This window comes from Caretta caretta, chromosome 1 (genome assembly GCF_965140235.1).
Source record: "Caretta caretta isolate rCarCar2 chromosome 1, rCarCar1.hap1, whole genome shotgun sequence".
Classification (NCBI taxonomy): Eukaryota; Metazoa; Chordata; order Testudines; family Cheloniidae; genus Caretta; species Caretta caretta.
The window spans coordinates 186,546,210-186,568,722 of NC_134206.1; the positions used below are offsets into that span (position 1 = coordinate 186,546,210).

General features: G+C 42.0%; 1 protein-coding gene and 1 long non-coding RNA gene across 4 annotated transcripts in view; one reads left to right on the forward strand and one right to left on the reverse strand.

Annotated features, from left to right (window-relative positions):
• Positions 1-22,513, reverse strand: part of LOC142068368 (uncharacterized) — a 60,446-nt gene that overhangs the window by 24,597 nt on the left and 13,336 nt on the right. The gene's annotated exons all lie outside the window — the stretch shown is intronic.
• Positions 21-21,839, forward strand: LOC125644769 (uncharacterized). 3 transcript variants are annotated; one of them, XR_007359121.2, is made up of 5 exons: positions 21-724; positions 958-1,170; positions 7,679-7,747; positions 10,146-10,204; positions 21,498-21,839. It is a non-coding gene; the product is annotated as an uncharacterized LOC125644769 (long non-coding RNA). The 3 variants fall into 3 exon arrangements; XR_007359120.2 differs by lacking the exon at positions 21,498-21,839 and having other exon boundaries at positions 10,146-12,533; XR_012664362.1 differs by lacking the exons at positions 7,679-7,747; positions 21,498-21,839 and having other exon boundaries at positions 10,146-12,533.

A 22,513-nucleotide genomic window follows, 5' to 3' on the forward strand; every position in this document is an offset into this window, starting at 1 on the left:
CTGAAGTTTCCTCCGCTTGCAATAACTTCCACAGCCAGGATGATTCTCATCTGTTTTCCGAAATCACAGGTGGCGATAACTATTATTTGAAGGGGGAAAGTACAGTTTCATCTTCCCCTCGACGGGCTGTGCACACAGAGACGGGAAACTCTGCTCTGCCCAGGACAGAAGTTGATTTTCATTCTTGGGGTTGGGCTGATGTGTTCTTTCTAGTTTATTTATTAAAGCCCCGTTAGACATGCTGACTGTCAAGACCAGAATAGATCCGTTACACATGGAAGGAAGAGTGCTTCAAGAGCTCCATAAATCACTGTGTTCCAGCCAGCGGATGGATCTCTTTTTGGTACCTATTCCCCGCATTGAATCACGTCCTCAACGAGCCCTCTCCATGATCCCCTGCTAGCTTCTGACATATGAATCACGCTGCCTGGTTAACTAATGGATGGACCCCTTCAAAAAAGTCTGGTTCTCTGCATTTACCAGTTGAGGGAACGGACAACAGATAACAGGCACTGGACCTCGCAACAGATGTGCTAGGATGAGATCCAGAGGGGATAACAGGAATTAGGGGGTAGGACTCACATGAACTCTGGATCACTGACACACGTGTACATGAGATCAGCATTCTCAGTAGGTTGCCCTAAGAATTGGATTTTTGTTTCTGTGACACAGTGAGCAGGGGAGCCAAGCACTGAGGATTATGCACCATGCTGCATCCATAAAGGTGAGAATACAAACAAATACTTATTTATATTTCCCCTTTGGATGTTTGTCCCTATGATCATGCTTCAGTAGAGGGGGTGAAAGTGGGCTCAGTCTTTACCCCCAAAATATTTCAATTCAATAGTGATCACCCTGCCCTCACAGAGGCCAGATTTATTGTCTTGTGAGCCCAACGGGAGCTTCTTCTAGGGTTCAAGAATGGACTTCACAGAGGGTCTACTTTTTACTGGATAGGGTCCATATGTGTCTGATTTCTCCTGGAGGCCTCAGCAGAGGATATGAGAAGAGAATTCCAGGGGGAGGGAGATGACCTTTGAGCTCAGCCTCCTATCACGCACTCTGGCGCTGCCAGTGTCCATGCTTCGTCCAGTACCCTCCATTCGTGACTCAGAGGGAAGCAGAGAAGGAAGAGGTAGCTGAGTTCCGCAATCAGAGGCATCGCTGCAGGTATGAGCTACTGGGACTCAGGAATGATCTTCCACTTGGCACGCTGCCTGTCTGGCTTCACTCCCATCACAGAGATAGGGGCACTGCCTCCCCTCCAGCCATTTTATTCCCAATACTGCCTGCCTCCTTCCTGGCAGGAGAAGGGATAAAGGTGAGTCAACCTGTCCTGGGTTGCATCTTGCCCAGCAGAGTGTCTCCCCCCTCACCTCCACTCCCTCCAATCCTACCTGGCTCATCTGTCCTTTCCTGCCCAAGGAAGGGAGGCAGAGGTAATCCCACCCTAGCTAATTTGTGAGAGGGAAATTGTTATCTGCCCACAGAGCTGGGCAAGCTCCCCAGTGAGATGCTAGATAAAGTGGGGGAGGAGGGGAGAGGAGAGCAGGAGACTGGCCCCTCCCTTTACCCTCTGGCTTTCTCAGCCTAGCTGGCTCCTTGAAGCCTGCAGGGGCGTCAGCCGCTGCAAACACCTCACCAGGGAAGCAGAGCTAATGGGACATTCACCCAAAAAGGCAAATGAAGCCCTGGGACATTGCTGGGAATTGACATGTTATTGAACCAAAGAGTTAGTCAGTAATATGATACCACATTTTGAGTCTCCCTCAGACAAGCTCTGCAGCAAGGAGGGAGAGAAAATTTCAGAAGGGGGTATTCCCACGCAGCCAGTAACTGGCAGGTCTGGGTCTGCCCCTAGCAGGCTTTGCACCCATTGCAATGGATTCCTAGACCTTAGCATGAGGAAGAATGCACTAGGTTGTGCAACAGTCCACAACTAGATAAGAAGGAATGGACAAGAATGACAAATAAGCACAACCTATCAACCCCAAAAGTGCTGGAAAGCCCCATCCTGAGCAAATGCTTGATGTTTTGGGGGTTAAATGCTAATGCAACTTGAAACCCTCTTGCGGCCAGTGTTTTAGGGTTTGCAGTGGTTCCCCCCTTCTTCCATTCTGTGGATCATTTTGAGAAAGATACAGATTCTCATAAAGACTCACCTCTTCTCCCAAAACACTACCTTCCCTCCACCACTCCCACAAAATATTTAATCCTGTACATCATGAGACGAGCACTAACCACAGTGGATATATTGCATTTATCACTGAGAGAAATCCAAATTTTGGCATTGTCACACTTTTGCAACATTTAGATAGATTGTCATGCCAATAAAGTTAGTGTATTGAAATGTAGCATTCTCTCCCTTCCTCACTCTTCAAATGACACCATCCCTTTTCCTATCCGCTCCCCACCCTTAAAATAAATCCCTGCTCTGTGGAAGCAACATAATTATACTGGAATAAAGGCACTTAGTCTGGAACAGTGTCCACATGGAGAATTATACCAGTATAGCTTCAGTAGTATAATTCCACTATAGCTATAACAGTCAATTTCCCCACGTAGACAAGTGGTAGTTATATTTTCCCTCTCCATCCCTTATTCTTAAGATGTTGTTACCTCCTTGTTCCCTCCCACACAGTTATCTATTGGGAATTTCTTCCCCTTCACTTACCCCTCCCCCACCTCTTGAGAAGGCTAAAAGCAGGCACTACATTAACTCTTTGCAGTTGTAGTTTTCCATTTCCAGCCCACAAGGCTGAACTCAGAGGGGTAGCCTATATGAGTCTTTTTTACCTACAGTGTCCCACTGTGGCTACTACCAAAGCAGCTCCATTGGTGGTAGCAGTAGTCGAACACTTTTTAAAGATCAGTCTAGTGTAGTCGAAGACTTTCTCCTCCTGAACTAATCTCTGCTTCTTTACCCACCCTAATCGGTACCAACTTTTAAACCTTGCCTATTTCAGCATTTATCATAGTTGTTGTTTTTTTAAATTAATGTCCACAATCCCTCCTCCTCCAGACATACCACAATTTTCTTCCCCTTAAAGCACAGCATAAATTGAAATCTTTTTGTTAGGGCTGTTGATTAATCGCAGTTAAATAATGCGATTAACTCAAAAAATTAATCGCGATTTTAAAAAATTAATTGTGATTAATCGCAGTTTTAATTGCACTGTTAAACAAGAGAATACCAATTGAAATTTATTAAATATTTGGATGTTTTCTACATTTTCAATATATTGATTTCAGTTACAACACAGAATGCAAAGTGTACAGTGCTCACTTTATTTTTATTACAAATATTTGCACAGTAAAAATAAGAAATAGTATTTTTCAATTCACCTCATACAAGTACTATAGTGCAATCTCTTTGTCCTGAAAGTGCAACTTACAAATGTAGATCTTTTTTGGTACAGAACTGCACTCAAAAACAAAACACTGTAAAACTTCAGAGCCAACAAGTCTACTCAGTCCTACTTCTTGTTCAGCCAATTGCTAAGAGAAACAAGTTTGTTTGCATTTACAGGACATAATGCTGACCGCTTCTTATATACAATGTCACCTGAAAGTGAGAACAAGCATTCGCATGGCACTTTTGTAGACGGCATTGCAATGTATTTACATGTCAGATATTCTAAACATTTGTATGCCCCTTCATGCTTTGGCCACCATTCCAGAGGACAAGCTTCCATGCTGATGACACTCTTTAAAAAAAAAATGCATTAAATAATTTGTGACTGAACTCCTTGGGGGAGAATTGTATGTCTCCTTCTCTGTTTTATCCACATTCTGCCATATATTTCATATTAAGTCAATCTTGGATGATGACCCAGCACATGTTGTTCATTTTAAGAACACTTTCACTGAAGATTTGACAAAACGCAAAGAAAGTACCAATGTGAGATTTCTAAAGATAGCTACAGTACTTGACCCAAGCTTTAAGAATCTGAAGTGCTTTCCAAAATCTGACAGGGACGAGGTGTGGAACATGCTTTCAGAAGTCTTAAAATAGCAATACTCCGATGCAGAAACTACAGAACCCGAACCCCCCCCCCCCCCCCCCCCAAAATCAACCTTCTGCTGGTGGCATCTGACTCAAATGATGAAAATGAGCATGCATCAAGCCACACTGCTTTGGATCGTTATTGAGCAGAACTCGTCATCAGCATGGACACGTCCTCTGGAATGGTGGTTGAAGCATGAAGGGACATATGAATCTTTAGCACATCTGGCACATAAATATCTTGCGACACCGGCTACAACAGTGTTACGCGAGCACCTGTTCTCACTTTCAGGTAACATTCTAAACAAGAAGTGGGCAGCATGATCTGCAAATGTAAACAAACTTGTTTTTCTGAGTGCTTGGCTGAACAAGAAGTAAGACTGAGTAGACTTGTAGGCTCTAAAGTTTTACATTGTTTTGTTTTTGAATGCAGTTTTGTTTTTTTTACATAATTCTACATTTGTAACTTTAATGAAAAAGAGATTGCACTACAGTACTTGTATTAGGTGAATTGAAAAATATTATTTCTTTTGTTTTTTACAGTGTAAATATTTGTAATAAAAAATATAAAGTGAGCACTGTACACTTTGTATTCTGTGTTGTAATTGAAATCAATATATTTGAAAATGTAGAAAACATCCAAAAGTATTTAAATAAATGGTATTCTATTATTATTTAACAGCGTGATTAACAGCCCTACTTTTCGGAGGCAGGGCCTCTCTCTCACTGCATGTGTGTACTCAATAATATGGAGCCCCACTGTGGTTGGGACTTTCAAGTGCTACTGTAATAAACAAGGAATAGAAGTGCATCACTGGTGATTCACATATAGGGCCCAATCCCAGTTCCTACTGACATCATGGACTCAATCGTGGTCTCCTTAAGAGACCAAGCAGTTTAGGCTGGGATTTTAAAAAGTGCTGGAGGGAGTCAGGCACCCAGTTTCCATTCCATTTAGGTGCCTTTGAAAATCCCAGCCTTACAGTTTAATCGTGACAAACACAAAATTAGCAACAGGTTAACAGGTGTACCTTTCTATGCATGGTTCTCCACTGCCTTGCCCCTTGTGTATGAAATGGGTGTAAAACACTACTAGATCAGAAAGCTACCATGTCATACAGGCAAAAATTACTGGCCAAGTTGCAAGGCAATGGCGAATCATTCCTTCAGTCTCAAATAACCCCATCAAGCCACCATCCTTTCTTTTTTTCTCCTCCCATCTCACCTTCTGTCTATTCCTTCCTCTCTTTGGAGGACTCTTGAAATCAGTTATCAGAACATTTTACTTTACTCTTAGGGCACGGCTACACTGGAAACTTCAAAGTGCTGTCGTGGGAGCGCTCCCACGGCAGCACTTTGAAGTGCGAGTGTGGTCACTCACGAGCACTGGGAAAGAGCTCTCCCAGCGCTCCTAGCAATCCACTTCCCTGAGGGGATTAGCTCCGAGCGCTGGGAGCACGGTTCCTAGCATTCGGAGCCTGTTTACACTAGCGCTTTAAAGCGCTCTGACTTGCTGCGCTCAGGGGGGTGATTTTTCACACCCCTGAGCCAGCAAGTTCGAGTGCTATAAAATGTAAGTGTAGCCAAGCCCTTAGAGTTAAGTTGGTACTTTGCCCTATCCTCTCTGGGAATTGTCTACAGTAAAATACCAACCAGAGTGAATTCCCAAGGCAGAAGTTCTCAGCTAAGAAATCCCTACTGTTGGCCTTGAAGAGTTTCACCATGGGAACTGACAACAAAAGCCTCCCTGCTGATTTTAATAGCTCTGACAGGTTGTAAGGTGGAAAGGCAGCCTCTCAGGTGGCCAAATCCCAGACCATTCAAGGCTTTAGAGATTGTCAGCAACTACACAACACTCAAGGAGGCCTTCCCCTCCCCATTTACGTTCTTACAAGCTGTTGCAAATAATCCAACTCTCCTGGTTCTTTACAGTATTAAAACAAATCCAAGAACACCCAGAACATCACGGCTGTCACCACACTGCACACCATGGTCTTAGAACTTCATGGCAGCAACAGGCATACAACTCAATCTTTCTGCTCAAAAGCACAATCCTCTACAATTTGAGCTATGATACACAGCTGAGGAGCCCCAATTCTATCCACATAACAGTAGTGGTTCACACGCCTACCAGCTCAATACATTTATGTTCTGCTTTCTATATATGGTTCAGAGCTTTGCATACCATGATTGCTACTTTCATTCTTTTAGCCCCCAATCCTGCAAAAACGTACACAGGTACTTAATTTGCACACATAAGTATAGAACCATTGAATTCAATGGGGCTACTCAGGCAAATACAATTAACAGCATAAGTAAGTGTCAGCACATGGGCTGTTAATCTCTTTTAAAATTATATAGTAGCCCCTGTCCATCTGTCATCAACTCCAGTCAAATGTCCTCCACCACTGTAGACACACATTGCTGTTCCAAATAAAACAAGTTTTGCTTGAGAACAAGTGGATCAGGCCCTTCAGGCGACTCAGAGCCATACTGCTTCAGTCCTAAAATTATTCTGTTTCCTTTTCTTTACAGTGGACTGACCATTATTCCCAGAGTAGAGACAGGCAGTCACCATTAAGAACTCATTATTTACAAACAGTTACCATACAGATCATCACAGGTCTTCCTTACACTTAAATGATATAATTATGGCATTAGCAGCGCTTTGGGCCCCAATCCCACTCAAGTCAAAGGACACTACCATTGACTTCAACAGGAGCAGAATGGGGGCAGATAAAACACTTCCTACCCTTTTCAGATTCTAGACCATTTTACCTCTAACAACTTTCTATTAAAATTATGCCACATATGTTCTATCTGTTGAACTACAATTTCCCTCTTTGAAAATGGTTATACCTTTAGGGTACATCTACACAGCAATTACACACCCACAGCTGGCCCGTGCCAGCTGACTCGGTCTGACAAGGCTTGGGCTATGGGACTGTAAAATTGCGGTGTAAACATTCGGACTCAGACTGGAGCCCATGCTCTAGAACCCTGAGAGGGGGGGAGTCCTAGAGACTGGGCTCCAGCCTGCGCCTAAATGTCTACCCTGCAATTAAACAACCCCATAGCCCAAGCCCCGCAAGCCCGAGTCAGCAGGTACAGGCCAGCTGCAGGTGTGTAAGTGCTGTGTAGACGTACCCTTAGAGCACTGAAGCACTACACACTACTTAAGAATCTAATCTCCACTTCCTTGCACCTTATGCAGTCCTGAGTACACTTGTGCAAAGTGGGTGTAAAATGCTCTCACTGTTGTGAATGGAGAATTCCAATTGCCAGGAGGCTTTTTTGGGTATTCCCTCCCCCACCTCACTTTGCTCAAGTTTAAGTTATTGAACAAGGTGCATGCAACAGAATCAGACACTGACTTTTTCTCCTCCAACGTTTACGTTTTACGTGGCTGTGTGTTATAATGAGCCTTCCAGAGAGGTAACAATAAATTCTATAAGAAACCAAGGTGATTAAAGCCATAATACTGCAATGAGCTCTGCATGGAGCTCACTGCAGGCTGACAGTCTAAAACAGGAAAGTGTGAAAGAGGCAGTTAAAGGTCCGCTGTTAATTTAAAGCCTACTCTTCTATCTGAAAAAAATGTTTTAGAGATTACTGCTACTAGTAATTCCTAAGATTACTATAACAGGTTATATTTTTTGCTATTTTTTCCAGTTTGGTTACTTTCTGCACTTGACAGCATTGTGTGTCCAGTCAGCCTCATTGTGCCTCTAGCAAAATCAGGTATGCCCTCTTACTGCAAACATTTAAGCACATGCTTGACTTTACTCAGGTGAATAGGCCCACTGAGTTTCCCTTGTTCGTGTGGAACTTCATATGGCCACAGGAGAGCGAAATACATTGTTAATATTAGAACGTTATTGTAAAGATTGTAAAAATTGGCAGGGGAACTCAGAGGTAGTTTTAGTACCTGAAACTATTTTAAAGTTGTGAGGTCTCCAATCCTGAAAACTTCTCTACAATTCTGGAACTCCCTATGCCTACAGGGAACCCCCCTGAAATAAATGGTGTTCTGTGCAGAAGCAGTGGTCTGACTTCGTTGAGCATTTAGCAGGATTGGTGCCTACATTTCTGATTCATAGATTCCAAATCCAGAAGGACCATTGTGATAATCTAGTCTGATCTCCAGCATCACAGAGGCCTGATCTGCCCCTTTCAAGATATTAACCAGATCCAGACATCAAACAGACAAAACCACCCTGATCCATTATAAAAATGCAGCTGTAGGAAACCCTCATCTTATAAAGAAAGCATCCCTGGCAGTTACTAAGCAGGTACACTGCAAACTTTAGCTAGCAATATAGATAAAAATTCAACATTATCTCCCATGTTAAAAAGAAGAAGATATATTAAACCAGAAGGAAAATCAGATAAACATAATATGGAAAAATATATGCTTATGAAACACATGGAATAACTTACATTCATGCAAAATTAAGGTTGAGAACTTGAATGTACAAAAGTTAGAACATTCAAAAGTTGAAGTTTGCACAGGAATGTTAACTCAGCTACACTGGACATACTCTATGTAAGGTATTTGTTTACACACGCAGTTAGATGTGGACAAGCCATGGGAACTTGGCTTCAGAATCTCCTGACTTTTGTGCATTTAAGTAGAGTCCTGCATGGATACAAACTTTCTATCCGCAGATGCGGATATCCACGGAGCTGCAGAGATCTTGCGACAACGAGCGAGACCAGCAGGGCCATGGCCCTCGACTGGGACAATAACTGCCGCGGCAAGAGCAGCAGCATGTCGCATACCACCGGTTGGACTAAACTCCTGTCCAGGAGCTTGCAAGCAGCTGCACACACCAGAGTGACTATGGACAGCTGCCAGTGAGCCTGTTGCCCACCCTAGTGGGCAGGGCTCGGGGCAGCACATGGAGGAGCTGCCCAGGCTGGGCGCTGGCTCCTGCGAGTGGCGGCCCAACATTCTGCTGCTTTCGCCACTGCAGTTCCTGGCCCAGTTGCTGGCCATAGCCCTGCTGGTCTCGCTCGTTGTCGCTAGAGCCCTGCGGCTCCATGGATATCCGCGGATATAAGTTTTGTGTCCGCACAGGACTCTACATTTAAGATACACTATAATCTTAGACTTTTATTATTATTATTATTATTTAATGCCCTTGATTTTTTTAAAAAAAATATTCTCCCACAGCCCCGCAAGTTGCCAGCTAACCACATCCTGCCTCTATCCAACTATACCACATGCCTAGTCCATGACAACAATCCCAACACCAAACCACCCTTGCTGCACCCATCAAAAAGCCTGTCAATTGCCCTGATATACACCCCTGTATTTCCCTGGCCTGACACAAAGCAAATTAAATTTCAGCACAGAAGGAATATTTCTGAGATTATTATGAACAGCTGAAGGAAAGAGTTTTCAGTAGAAGTGTCCTTTTTCTTACATGGCATCTCCATTACTGGAGGTTTACAACTATGGTAGTCCATTCTGTGCAATCCTCTGGTAATCTCTTTGTGGATGAATAAGTATCCTACTCAGCAGTAATAACTATAGGAGGCTCAATTCTGTCCTCAAATAGAAATAAACAAGAGAAATTGTCCCAGCATTAATACAGAACACACTTCTTGGGCTGCCAGGGGTCCTTTGGCCTCTGGTGCTACCCCAACTTGCACCTGGCTACCCCAGAACCCTTGGCTTCTGGGGAAAGCCCTCTGAGCTGGGGTTGTACTCTAGGGTGCAACCCTGCATCCTGGCCCAAAGGCATTGATGAATGAGGCCCACAGACTGTACCTCCCTCTGAAATAAACGGGAGTTGTGCACAAGCCTCCAAGGGTGGAATTTGGCTCAACAACTCTACTGCAATGCTATAATAAAATAAAAATAACTTCAGCATGATTTCCTCTTTATATTGTACATGAAGGAAAAACCAATGCCTTACTGTAATCCAGACTGGTCCATTAAAGTGAATGGGAGTCACATGGTTAAATGCCTGCCATGAAAACGTAGGCGTTGTTGTCTGTTTTGTGAGGCAGAAATCAATATTCCCGCCTCCTCTCCTTCTGTTATTTCACCTTGAGATACTCCTGCTCAGATAGATGAGATCTAAATTTTATTCACTGTTACTGCAACATTTTACTTTCCAACATTTCACAGGGTCGCAGATGTTCTTGGAGCACGAACTGGACTGCAGTTTGCCACTCAGCTCCCTAAAGGTGCTTGAAGTACTCTCATCTCCCACTGGTTCTTGAAGTACACTTATTCTCCTTACACATCACATATCCATGACTATTTCTAACTATAGTACTCAACCCTCTATCCACTAATTCTGTTCTCTGTGTGCTTCAATAACATCTGTCTTTAATGTCACAGCCTCTATTCTTCCCCGTATCCCTATAATTTACTACCCAATGCTAGCCTCTTCTATAAAGCAGCCATCCCAGTCCATTCAATACTCCCTCTTCTCACTCTCTCTCTTTAATTTATCGACTGGCAGTTGCTTGGTCGAGACTGCGACATGGATGAGAGCTAGTTGGCTGGAGTTCAATCCAGACAAGTCTGAAGCAATCCTGATTGTGGGAAACTACCAGAAGATGTAGCGAATATAATCTAGTTGAAGATAACATCTGTTTCTTTGACTGGGGATGTGTGTTTGGCTTTTGTTCAGACTTAGGGGTCTGGTTAGATTCCCAGATGTTACTAAAGGATCAGGTAGCAGCAATGTCAGGACGCTGGTTTTTAAAAACTTACATATGGCCAAGAAGTAGTGATAGTCCCTCTCCAACGCAGATCTGACAACTGTCATTTATGCCTCTGTCATCTAAGGATGAGAATACTGCAATATTTTCTACATGGCACTGCACTTTAAATCCATTCATAAACTGAAGCTGGTGCAGAATTCAGCAGCCCACTTCAAAAGCCATGTATCCTACCGTGAGCATTTTTACCCTGGTGCTCCAGGATCTGCACTGGCTGACTGTTGGCTTCCAGGTAGATTTTAACATGTTTCACTTGACATATAAAGCCCTAAGTGGCCAGGGACCTGCCTACTGGAGAGACCACATCTCTCACCTTGCCACATTGCTGCAGTTGCCATCAGCAGAAGCATTTAAACTGGCACCCACTTGGTATAAGAGAACGCTGCTGGCAGGTCCTTCTAGGTGAAGTCCCCTTGATTTCAGAACTTGCTCCCCCGTTTAATCCAAAATAGCTTGCTTTTGATTATCATTACGGCACGCTGGAAAGCTCAGTTTTCTTCTCCACATTATGAAGAGGGGGGAAGCTTATGTGGGTGGTTAGGAGTGAGAGAAGGATGGTTCAATCTTTAATTTGTCTATGTTTGCTGGTTGGGGGTTTAATGGAGTTGCTGAAGTTATAATTAAGGAATTTTCAGTATTTGTAGATTAAACAATGTCAAGGGAGCCTAGAGTGAATGGACAGCTGCTTTTTTTTTAATTTTGAAAATATTTAATTAAATTAAATGAATTTCTAAAGCACGACTCACTGTGATATTTAGGTGCTGTATCAGGGCTATATAAAACAAAAAGCTCCATCCATAAGCATTTCCACCTCGCTCTTTGTTTTATTCATTGTCTTATGTTTCAGAGCATGCTATGGTGTTTCTTCTGCTGTGGCTTACCAGATCCAAACCAAAGTGCTTGTTCTTATCTACAAGGTCCTAGATAGGATAAGCACCTACTATCTCAAGGCCTGCTTCTCTTTCTGACAAGGGTAGGACTTGTACACCCTCCCAAAGCAGATCAGGAACAGTCCTATTCTTGTCAGAAGGAAAGGCAGTCCTTGAGATAGTATATTCCTATCACATCTAGGATATCATAGACCAGAACAAGCATTTAAGACTGGAGCTGGTAATGCACAGGGGGCCAGCACAGGTCATGAAGCACTGAGGTGATATGCTCTCTTTGGCTTGTCTGGTTTAAGAGACAGGCTGCTGCACTATATATCAGCTGTAGCCTTTTGTATCCTTCCAATCTAAAACACAGGCAAAGTGAATGAGAATAGTCAGGCCTAGAGGTGAGGAATGCTTCAAGTGCTGTGGCTAACTCATCTTCTGAACAGAAAAGACTGAGCCATTTTGCTAGCCAGAGCTGATGATTGCTCTTCTTTGAGTATCTAACATCAGCAAGGAGGCCAGCATGACCCAGCACCTGCAAACAATATTTAATTGCCAGTGTGCAGATGCCTTCAGCTGAGGGAAAAGTGGTGGCAGTTTCCTGGGCTCAGTTATGTTCTTTATTCAAGTTATGATTTCCTCCCTGCAATTCGGAAGACTGCACGCTCTGTGCTGAATGCATGTTGCTGGCATCACAATCCACGGCATCTTATAATGTCTCCTAAAGATTTTCCATAGAAAGATGTTAAACAGGAGTGGAGCTAGGACTGAGACCTACTGTGGGACTCCGCATGTAGGGAAGGAAAAGCAGTGACTCATTATGACACTCTGGGACCTGGTAATTTCTGCTTTTAACTGGTATTATGTCTTCCCCTCCATTAAAAACTATGTTTTGCAAGCTGTTATTTGAACCACTCCTATAAAGTACTCTCCAAAGAGGACTGCTGTTTCTTTCATTGACTCCTTATTTTGCATGTAAGGTGACTGAAAAATCATATGACATGACTTGACGGGAGTCTCTTCTGCATTTTGGAAGAATTACAGGGACAGTCAAAGGCCCAGCTTCACCACTGGCATAAACAGGCACAACTCCTCTGACTTCAATGGAGTTGCACTTTCTGGGGACCAAAGGCTATAGTAAATTAGGTTCAGTTACCATAGTCCAGGTGCTTTGGCATCTGGAACTGAATGTAGGATTTCAATATACTACACGTATGATCCATCAATGAGAAATTGAACTCAAATCTGTAGTTCACTAACCAACAGCTCTTCCAGCTATAGATAGAACCCTGCCCCCCTCACAGTCTGCCGTCCTCGGGCTGAGGAATGGGTGAATGAATGCTGACCCTGGAATTGCTGCCCAAGGGTTCTCCTTGATGAAAGCAGGACTCCTGGCATCCTAGTGTATGTCTACACTGCTCACATTACAGCACTGTGATGTGGGCCGTGTAGTCACGCTTTATCCCCAGGGGAGAGCTCTCCCGGTGATGAAAAATAACCACCGCGAACGAGCAGTGCTAGCTTTATCACCGGGAATCCGGCTCCCGACAATAAAGCGCTGTCTATACTGGAGCTTTTCAGCACTAAAACTTTTGTCGCTCAGGGGGTGTTTTTTCACATCCCTGAACAACTAAAGTTTTAGCGCTGAAAGTGGCAGTGTAGACACAGCCCTAGATTCAACAGAAAGAAAAGGAGTACTTGTGTCACCTTAGAGACTAACCAATTTATTTGAGCATGACTCTCAAATCCTCGGCCCTGCAAAGAGCTGTATCTCGTAACTGTCCACTGTTCGTGACTGTGGGGCCAAAGATGACCTGCTGGTACCAAGATCTCTTAGTTTCATCTCCATCCTGGTCTTAACTGACTCAAATTGCTAGGTCTGACTATGAAACTGTGTTTCAACCCTTTAAACCTCGCCTTTCAGAGAAACATTATAGGGATGTCAGGATTCCTGAAGTGGTGGTGCAGGAGGAAGCTCAAGAACAAATGCACATGCTGAGATGACTTCTCTCATTCTAAGAGATGGCAGGACACAGGGTCTACCCAGCTCAGATTTTGGATCCATTGGCAGACTTTGCAAGTGGACCCACAGCCCTAGCTAGATGACAAGGCATCTTTTGGAGTGAGAAGGGAGTAACACTGGGGGAAGTCCAGGACTGAATGAACATGAAGAGCTAACAGTCTTTTTAACCTAAAAAGTGGGTCCCTAGAGACCACCAGTGAGGTACTCTAGCTTTACAGTATAGGCCAGGGTAGAAACTGTACACAAGTTCAGTTGATAATACTGGAAATCCATAGGCGAAGGAAAAGTTTTAAAACACAGGGAACATTCTTCTCAAAATCAATACTGTGAAGGTATCTTAAAGGAAACACGCTGCAAAAAAAGGACACATTCACCACACATAAATCTTTAATGGTATCTTGTACTTCCAACAAAGCCATTTTTAAAACACCAGATAATGTAACACACCTGATAGAGCAATAATCCCCACATGGCAAAATCTGATTTCACACCTGGTAAGTGAAATGCCTCTGCTTCGTCCCAAGGTCAGGGTTAGGTGTTAGGGTGAGCTGTTAATGGAAGGTTAGGGACTACAATAACACATAATGGCTCTTCGGGGAATAGCTTTCAAATGCTCTTTTCTTGTACAATAATGCAGTATCATCAGAAAGCACAGGTTGCACAAAATAAAGTCACTGTCAGTGATAGTGCTGTAACCAGTTAAGAGCTTGGGTTAGGGGGCCTGGTTTACATTCCAGTGCTCAGAGTGAGGGTGGGGGTTGCTCAGTATTGGTTCCCTTTTAGTTCACTATCCTACATTCTTTCATCTGTCTCCTGGTATGTCTTCTGCAGCACACCAGATTCAATCAGCCACTCCATCCTAACACTCTAGCTCACTGTGATTGAGAGCAAAGCTATAGAAATCCATGAGAACTTACAATGACAGAACAAACATTTCAGCCAGATGCAACTAGGGCCTCTGATCCATAAACAAAACAAAACACACAGTGAAAACCAAAGGGAAACATCAGCAACACAGAGTACAGGAACCCAAATTCATTCAGAATCTGCCCTAAATCAACAAACAAGTCAGCCAGACACAGCTGGGATAGCTGCAGAAACTGTCAATCACCCACAAACAACCGGGAGCTAAAATCTATGCAGAATCTGCAGTAAGCAGACAGACTGGATAGGTGAAATTTGAAATCAAAATCCAGGCAGAACCAGCACTGACTTGACAAATAGATTAGTGCTAAATCTAGCATCAGGATAAAGACACAACTCAATAACAATGAAAGGAGAGGTGGAAGGAATAATCCAAGTGCAAGACAGAGTGGTCAAAATTAAGTGATATGAAAAATTTAACACAACTTGCATACAATTCCAAAACTTCAGGACAAATTCTGTGCTAACTTGACTCCAGGTAATCCCTCTGATTTCCAAATATGGCCCTTTATGTTCTTCCAAAGAGATGCTAACTGTAAGTCAACAACAGGGAAAGGAACAAGAAGAACTAGTTTCTAAATGGCAATATATGGGTTTTAAACAGGGGGATTGATTTAATCAAGGTGATTTGAACTCAGCAAGCAGGAAACCTTGATTTAAATAATCAATTTTAATCTTGTTTTGCTTTGGTAGTTTAGTTATTTGCCTAAAGAAATGTTGCTTCTCATTGGCTGGTAACCATTAAAATATGCTGATTTCCAAGGAAATATAATCTTACATTTGGTATTAACCAGGAGGATAAATAAATGTGTATAAATATAGTGTAAGAAATTATAGAGCTTAACATACGTTTATTAATATTATTAAGTTTTACATTTTTATAATGTTAGATGTGAATTATGCATTTCTTATTTATTAGATTAATTTTTTACTTGTGATTTGTGTCAAGCTGTATTTGGAAGGAAATTGGAGTTAAATTAAAAATGCACCAAAACAGCATTTTAAAATTGTTTTTCATTAGTTAAATACAGTATAACTACCTTAAATGTGCTTGATACATAAGGGGGGAAAAGCTTATCAAAACCTATTTTACACTTAAAACTAACTGATTTATTAAACAAAGGAAGTATTATCTGCAGTGAGTGAACTGAACTGATTGTTTCTGATCACCATGTCCTTCAAGATTTTAGATTTAGTAGATCTTGTTCTCTCAGACTTAGGTTTTTATTCATAGATCGGAAGACGAACACAAGCTTTCCTGTTTTTCCAACTTCCACTTGGTATCTTAACTTTGAATTAACTAGTCATTGAACCTTACTAACTGAATACACTGAACTGAAAATATTCTCGCTGCACCTGCAGAAGAGGCTACTGCTGTCAAAAACTGGTTTAGCACTTCAACAAACTCTGGTTCCGGGTGCTTAGCCAGTGACTTCCACCAGTTCTGTGGTTTGACTTTTTAAAAAACTTGGGCAACAAACATACTGCTTAATATTTAAACTATTGTAATAGATTATAGTAAATTTAGGCCTTAGTATAAGTTGTCATCTTTTCAAATTTAATTTAAATACAGATTTATTTTTATAAATAAACCTATTTAATTTAAATTTTTTTAAATGACTGAAATAAAAAAGCATTTCTTAAAAAAAAAGCCACTGTTTTTTTAAATCTACTGTGGCCTTAAAAATAAACTTAAAATATCTGAGGCTGCAAACTAAACCACAAATCTCATTCCAAGAGGTACTGAGAACTCACAGTTCCCATTGACTTCACTGGACATTGCAGATGTTCAACACGTGGCAGGACCCAGCCATAAGTCTGGTGTTTCTCTATATGCCATATAGTGATGAATATGTGCCTAGAGCAATGGTTCCCAAACTTGTTCCGCCGCTTGTGCAGGGAAAGTCCCTTGTGGGCCGCACCGGTTTGTTTACCTGCCACGTCTGCAGGTTCGGCCGATCCTGGCCAATGGGAGCTGCTGGAAGCAGCGGCCAGTAAGTCCCTTGGCCCACACTGCTTCCAGCAGCTCCCATTGGCCTGGAGCAGCGAACCGCAGCCACTGAAGCCATGATCGGCCGAAAATGCAGACGCGGCAGGTAAACAAACTGGCCCGGCCCGCCAGGAGCTTTCCCTACACAAGCGGCGGAACAAGTTTGGGAACCACTGGCCTAGAGGAAGACCGAGCTGCAGCAAGGCCTTCAGATAAGCAAGAGCAGAACCATCTACCCACACACAGGAAAGTGGTAACCTCCTTCACTTCCTTTGTGGCTTTAACCTAAACCACAACTCCTCCCTTTCGGTTAGAAGTCTTTTCTATACATTCAGATATTTGTCAGCTTTTCTCTATCTAGTATGCAACACCATTCAGTGCTGCATGGAAAAATCTCTTCCTCTTCTCCTCTCTTCCACGTCCCTGCACAGTTTCTCTCACATACAAGAATGAATTTCAGCAGATGGCACAAAACCAGTCTATAGGTCTTCACTTATTATGAATGACAGCATTCTTTAAGCACTTTGGTATAAAGGGTGTGTAGATATCCAATGCCTATTATGAGAGAGAGGGAAACCATGTTGTCCTTAAAAAGAAATGACAAATGAGCCAGATCCTGAGGTCCTTACTCAGAGAAACATCCAATAAAAAGCCCAGAGCAAGTATGGCCTGAGCAAAGGCTGAGTAAGACCCTCAGGATTTGACCTTGTATTGTGGATCATCCACTTTTACAAAAATGTAAGATAACATGAAGGCTTAAGGGCCAAATCCTGAAGGTTTTGCTCAGTTTTTACGCAGTCAACTCAAAGCCACCATTGGTGACAATGGAGTTTTCTTGAAGTGGGGACAGAGTAAAAACCAAAGAAGCACTTTAGAATTTGGTTTTAAAAATTTAAAAATCTTATAACCCAAGAACAGTACAAGTTAAGGATCAGATCTACCTGGCCCTCATAAGGGATGGTTCCAGGTGTTGCCTTCATGCCCCAACACAGGAGCCAAGCACAACTGCAGTCCTTGCACTACCTTTTCTCACAGAAAATTTCCATTTTACAGAACTGCATTTTCTATTAGAAAGTCAGTCTAACAAATTCCCAGCCAGATCTAGTTGTGCCTGCCTACGGCACAGTTTATTCCACAGATCCTGCTGGGGCAATGCAGTTCTGTTTCTTCCTAACACCGGGCAGAGCTGTGCCTTCCAGGTACAATTCAGCCCTAAAATCCCTGGCAACCTTAATTTAGACATATTGAACATATATATTAAAGTATCCATTTGACATCATAAACAGTCATTCAAAACAGCACATATGCAACATGGCCAAGTTAATATTGCTGTGGGAACCTTAACTTTTGAATGTCCTGATGTTGGGGCATTTAAGTTCTTACCCTTACCATTGCATTAACATATTTTTATGCATTTAATTTCCTTGTTTAAAAAGAGAGTGAAAAAAGGGGGGATGGAAGGAGTAGAAAAATATGTAAGCATCTGCATGAAGGAACCACTATTTACACTGAGTTTACCCTTTGGTATTACAAGTGTCATCCTAACAGCGACCTTGAGGAGGAGCGTGGATGCAAACTACTCTTTAATGTGTAATTCTCTTTAGAAATTGTTTAAAATCATGGTTACAAGCCTCAGGTACAAGTTAAAGCCAGCTCCCTCCTTCCTTCTTCCCCTCCTCTCAGTTAAGTAAAAAGATGGTCTTGTAATTAAAGCACAGGATCTCAGTTCTATTCCAAGCTCTGCCTGATGCTTGCTATGCAAGGTTGTACAAGATACTTAACCACTCTGGGCCTCAATTTCCCCATCTGTGAAATGGAATCATACACCAGGGTGTTATTGTGAGTCTTAATTTTTCAGTGACTGTAAAGCACTTTGAGATCCTTGGATAAAGGCTGGTTTAGAAATGCAACTTCATTATTTGTTGTTTTCTGCAGGTGTAGAGTAGTAGGGTCCACCACATGTCTATGATTACAAGTTCTAGGATATGTCAAAGAATCAAAACAGGAAGTGCACTCACCCATTCCATAATTTGGTGCATAATAAAAGAGATTAGAAATGAAGCATTGCATTTCCAGAGTTCCTTGGAGGTTGTTTCTTAAAGAGACACAGACAACTTGAAAGCTTTGAAGCTGACTAATTTCAGACAATTACCATTTCTGATATTTTTTTTAATTTCTTTTTTAAAATGTATGAGTTTTTCTGCTTCTCTGATGTTTACAGCAAGCTGTGTTTGCAGCAAGGGAGAAACAGACTATACACAAAGTAACAATGCTGAAAGAAAGGAGAACAATTTTGTTTTCCTGTTTGTTAATTTCTTTCAGTTGTAGTCATCTCAGGTGTTACTTGTAACTACAGTAGGTACATTTCCAGGCATAAAATTGTTGGCACCCTTTTAAGCGCTGTATGACACATCAAGCTGCACCAATTTCAAAGTTTGCAGAGTTCTGAGGAGCAGAGTGCATTCTGCGATGCATGGCACCACAGCGTGCAAACTTTGAATGGAATGTGCAATCTAAAGATCACACAGCAATCAAATAAACTCACACCTGCAATACAGTGACCACAAACGCAGATTAAGTCACTTGCATTTATCTGCATGTATAATTGCCAGAGTGCACATTCTAATGAGTGTTTAACTGGGTGTTATACAGATCTAGATTATACACTCCAGACCAAATTTATCTCTCTTACAATTTCATTAATTTCAGTAGTATTACACAAGGAATTATTTGGCCCACGGTGTTTATAGTATACATGATTCATTGTTTCTTTCCTACGACAAGGGGTAATGCACTATCTCAATCAGTGCTGAAGACCTGGCCTCCTTGAGGCTTCTGGACTCCCTGTTTAATCAGACATAAAACAAATCATTTGCTGAGGCAGAGGCATATAAGCATGCTTTAATTACAATATTGTAACACCAATTAGAGATCTATCTAATCGAGGACTCAGTACTTCCTACTCTGGTATTACTCCCATGTTGGGATAATTACTGCTAATTAAGCTTGGAACTAATTAGGCCAAATGATCTCATTTATACAACATAGATGACTTCTAGGAGTTCACAAGAAAAAACAAGGGTGATTTTATCATTCCTGGACTATTCAGAATTTTGCTTTTGAAATGGAACATCTCTTCTGAAGGGATAAACCCTTCTAAAAGTCAACTTCCATTTCTCTAATAACCCCCAAATTCTTCGGCTGAAGGGAAACTCATTCCTACGGAATTCTGCCCCATCAGTCTACTTCACCTTCTGCTATAGCAGTCACACTGGCCTACCAAAGTGGCGTCCAACCACAGTCAAACTCACACAAAGTCAAGAAACAGAGGGATTTCCTATTCAGGTTCATTTTTACCTCCTCAGTGAGTTTACCAATATCTGGGGATTCTTACTACTACTTCTATTGTAACATGGGGCAATAAGCATTGTCATACAGAACACAGATGTAAAAGGGATTCCCTTTAAGACTTTGCCCTTTTTTAGGGTTTGTAATAATTTTTAAACAGTTTTCAAATACAGTTATGACAATGTGTGGCTGTAATATGATTTCCATCAATGCTGTATATAATTAGAAATTACATCCTAACTATATTTAGCAACTGTGTCTGAACCTTGCTCCATATGATGGGTGGGAAAAGAGGGTAGTTTTGGCTAACACAGGTATTTGCAAAGTACTCCCTGTGGTACAAAACTAACCATGTTTATGGTCTAACCGTATTAGCACAGTTTTACTTGCCCCTGTGGATAGAAAATAATAAATGTATAACCCTATTAGGTATATAATATTTTCCCCTTAAGGTATTTAACCACTTCAATGGTGAGAACACTAGTATAGACAAGGCACGCAGTGGTAGCAGATGCCTTAATTATTGTGTCATTCAGATCTGCTCTGAAAAGGATTGGATAAACCACCATTGCTTTGCCTACACCAGCACAACTAAATTGGTGGGGAGACAAAATCCTATAAACAAGGCCTTAGAGAAACATATTTTAGCCTGGGTATTTTAAGAACTACAAGTGGTTAGGGTTTTACAATTTTAACTTCTCATCTGAAAGATGATATCTCTTGCAGCATATTTCCCCCCTTCCAGTATTCTCGGGCAGTGGTTCAGTATTGACTGAGAGAAGAACACAACCTATGAAACACCACTATCATTTTCTGCAGCAACTGGATTTTTTTTTTTTTTTTTGGGTAGGGAACTCACATCTGAGTGCTGATCAGGTCACTCCATCTATCTAGCATAGGTACCTATAGGCCCCCCAACAGTGCAGTATCTGTGAACTTCACAATCTTCTGCTTAGCTTGTCATACCAGATAAGATCAGAGCCTGATAGCTCATGGCTGCAGTATAGACACGTAAAAAGAAAAGGAGGACTTGTGGCACCTTAGAGACTAACCAATTTATTCGAGCATAAGCTTTCGTGAGCTACAGCTCACTTCATCGTATGCATTCCTGCATTTGGAAAGGAAGATGATGTCTGTCTGTCTGAATGCATCCGATGAAGTGAACTGTAGCTCACAAAAGCTTATGCTCAAATAAATTGGTTAGTCCCTAAGGTGCCACAAGTCCTCCTTTTCTTTTTGCGGATACAGACTAACACGGCTGCTACTCTGAAACCTGTAAACAAGTAAACATTCCTAAGAGAATCTTAACTTTTGGATTTACTGATTCATCCTTGAGAATTCCCTGTATGAATCTCCTCTGCTGGGATAAGCTTGCCTAAATTCCTTTAACATGTCACTCCTTTCTTCAGATCCCTTCTCTGGCTTCCCCTCACAATCTGCACAAAATGTAGGCTCCTCAGCCTTAACTTCAAACCCCTGCACAACTCTGCACACAGTAAAATCTGTTCTCGCTTTTCTTCTTACTCCCCCTCTAACTCACTAGACTCCCTCCTTAACTGCTCACTTTTTTTTTGCTTTCTCCCATTTCAGGGTGAAAACCTGGAGCCACTGGAGCCAAGATTTTACCCATGATCTTCACGCCTTCTTCCACATTGCCCCCTATCCTTGGAATGGTCATCATGTTTTCATGAATCACATTATCCTGCCTCTTCTTCAAATGTCTCAACATTCTGCTCTTCTACAACACCTTTTAAAAGTGAACCTTGCAAAATTCCAACACCAACCTGAAGTGCCTGATTTATTGATTTTTTTAGCTGGGTGTGAAATAACAAATATTAAGTTCCTTGGGGTCAGGGTCCATTTTTTTCTTTTTTGTCTGGACATCATTGTCAATGTCTGATTAACCACAATAATAATGTAATTAATGGTAAATAAATTAATGTACAAGGCAGTCCCAAATCTGATATCCCATTCCAGTTGCTAAACATACCCAATCCCCTCCCATCCATGATGATTTCTCAATCCCATCTCAATCTACCAAACTTTCCCCCACTTCCTGGCAAGCCTGTCACTCCTTTCCAGTTACTAAACCCTTCCACCCAGGCAGCCCCCCCCCCCCCCCCCGAGGCCAACTGCCATCACAGGCAGAAATGCATCCACATACAGAAATGCATCCATATATATATATATATATATATAGGATTGCATCTTCAGAATGCACACACTTTCCTACATTGGAGAAACTATCTAATCAAACACTGAAATATATGCATTTGCTTATATTAGGGCACTAATAGGACGAGTAGGGGTGGGAGGATTTCTATACATGGGAGTGTAACCAGAGGATACAAAATCTGAGTTAGATGGTGGAAGACGTGTGATTGGGGTGGTGTCCAGCAGATCATGACACCAGATCTGCTGGGCCTCTTTTAACATCATCTTTAAGTTTAAAGGGGAGGAATTCAGGAGTTTTAGAGTGGGAGCGAATATCAGCTGGATAAGGGGAGGCTGAAATCCATAGGTACACTGAAACTGATCGGGAAAAGTCAGTAATAAACAACATATTTATGCAGCACCTATGTCCCAAAGTACTGCACAAGCTCTAC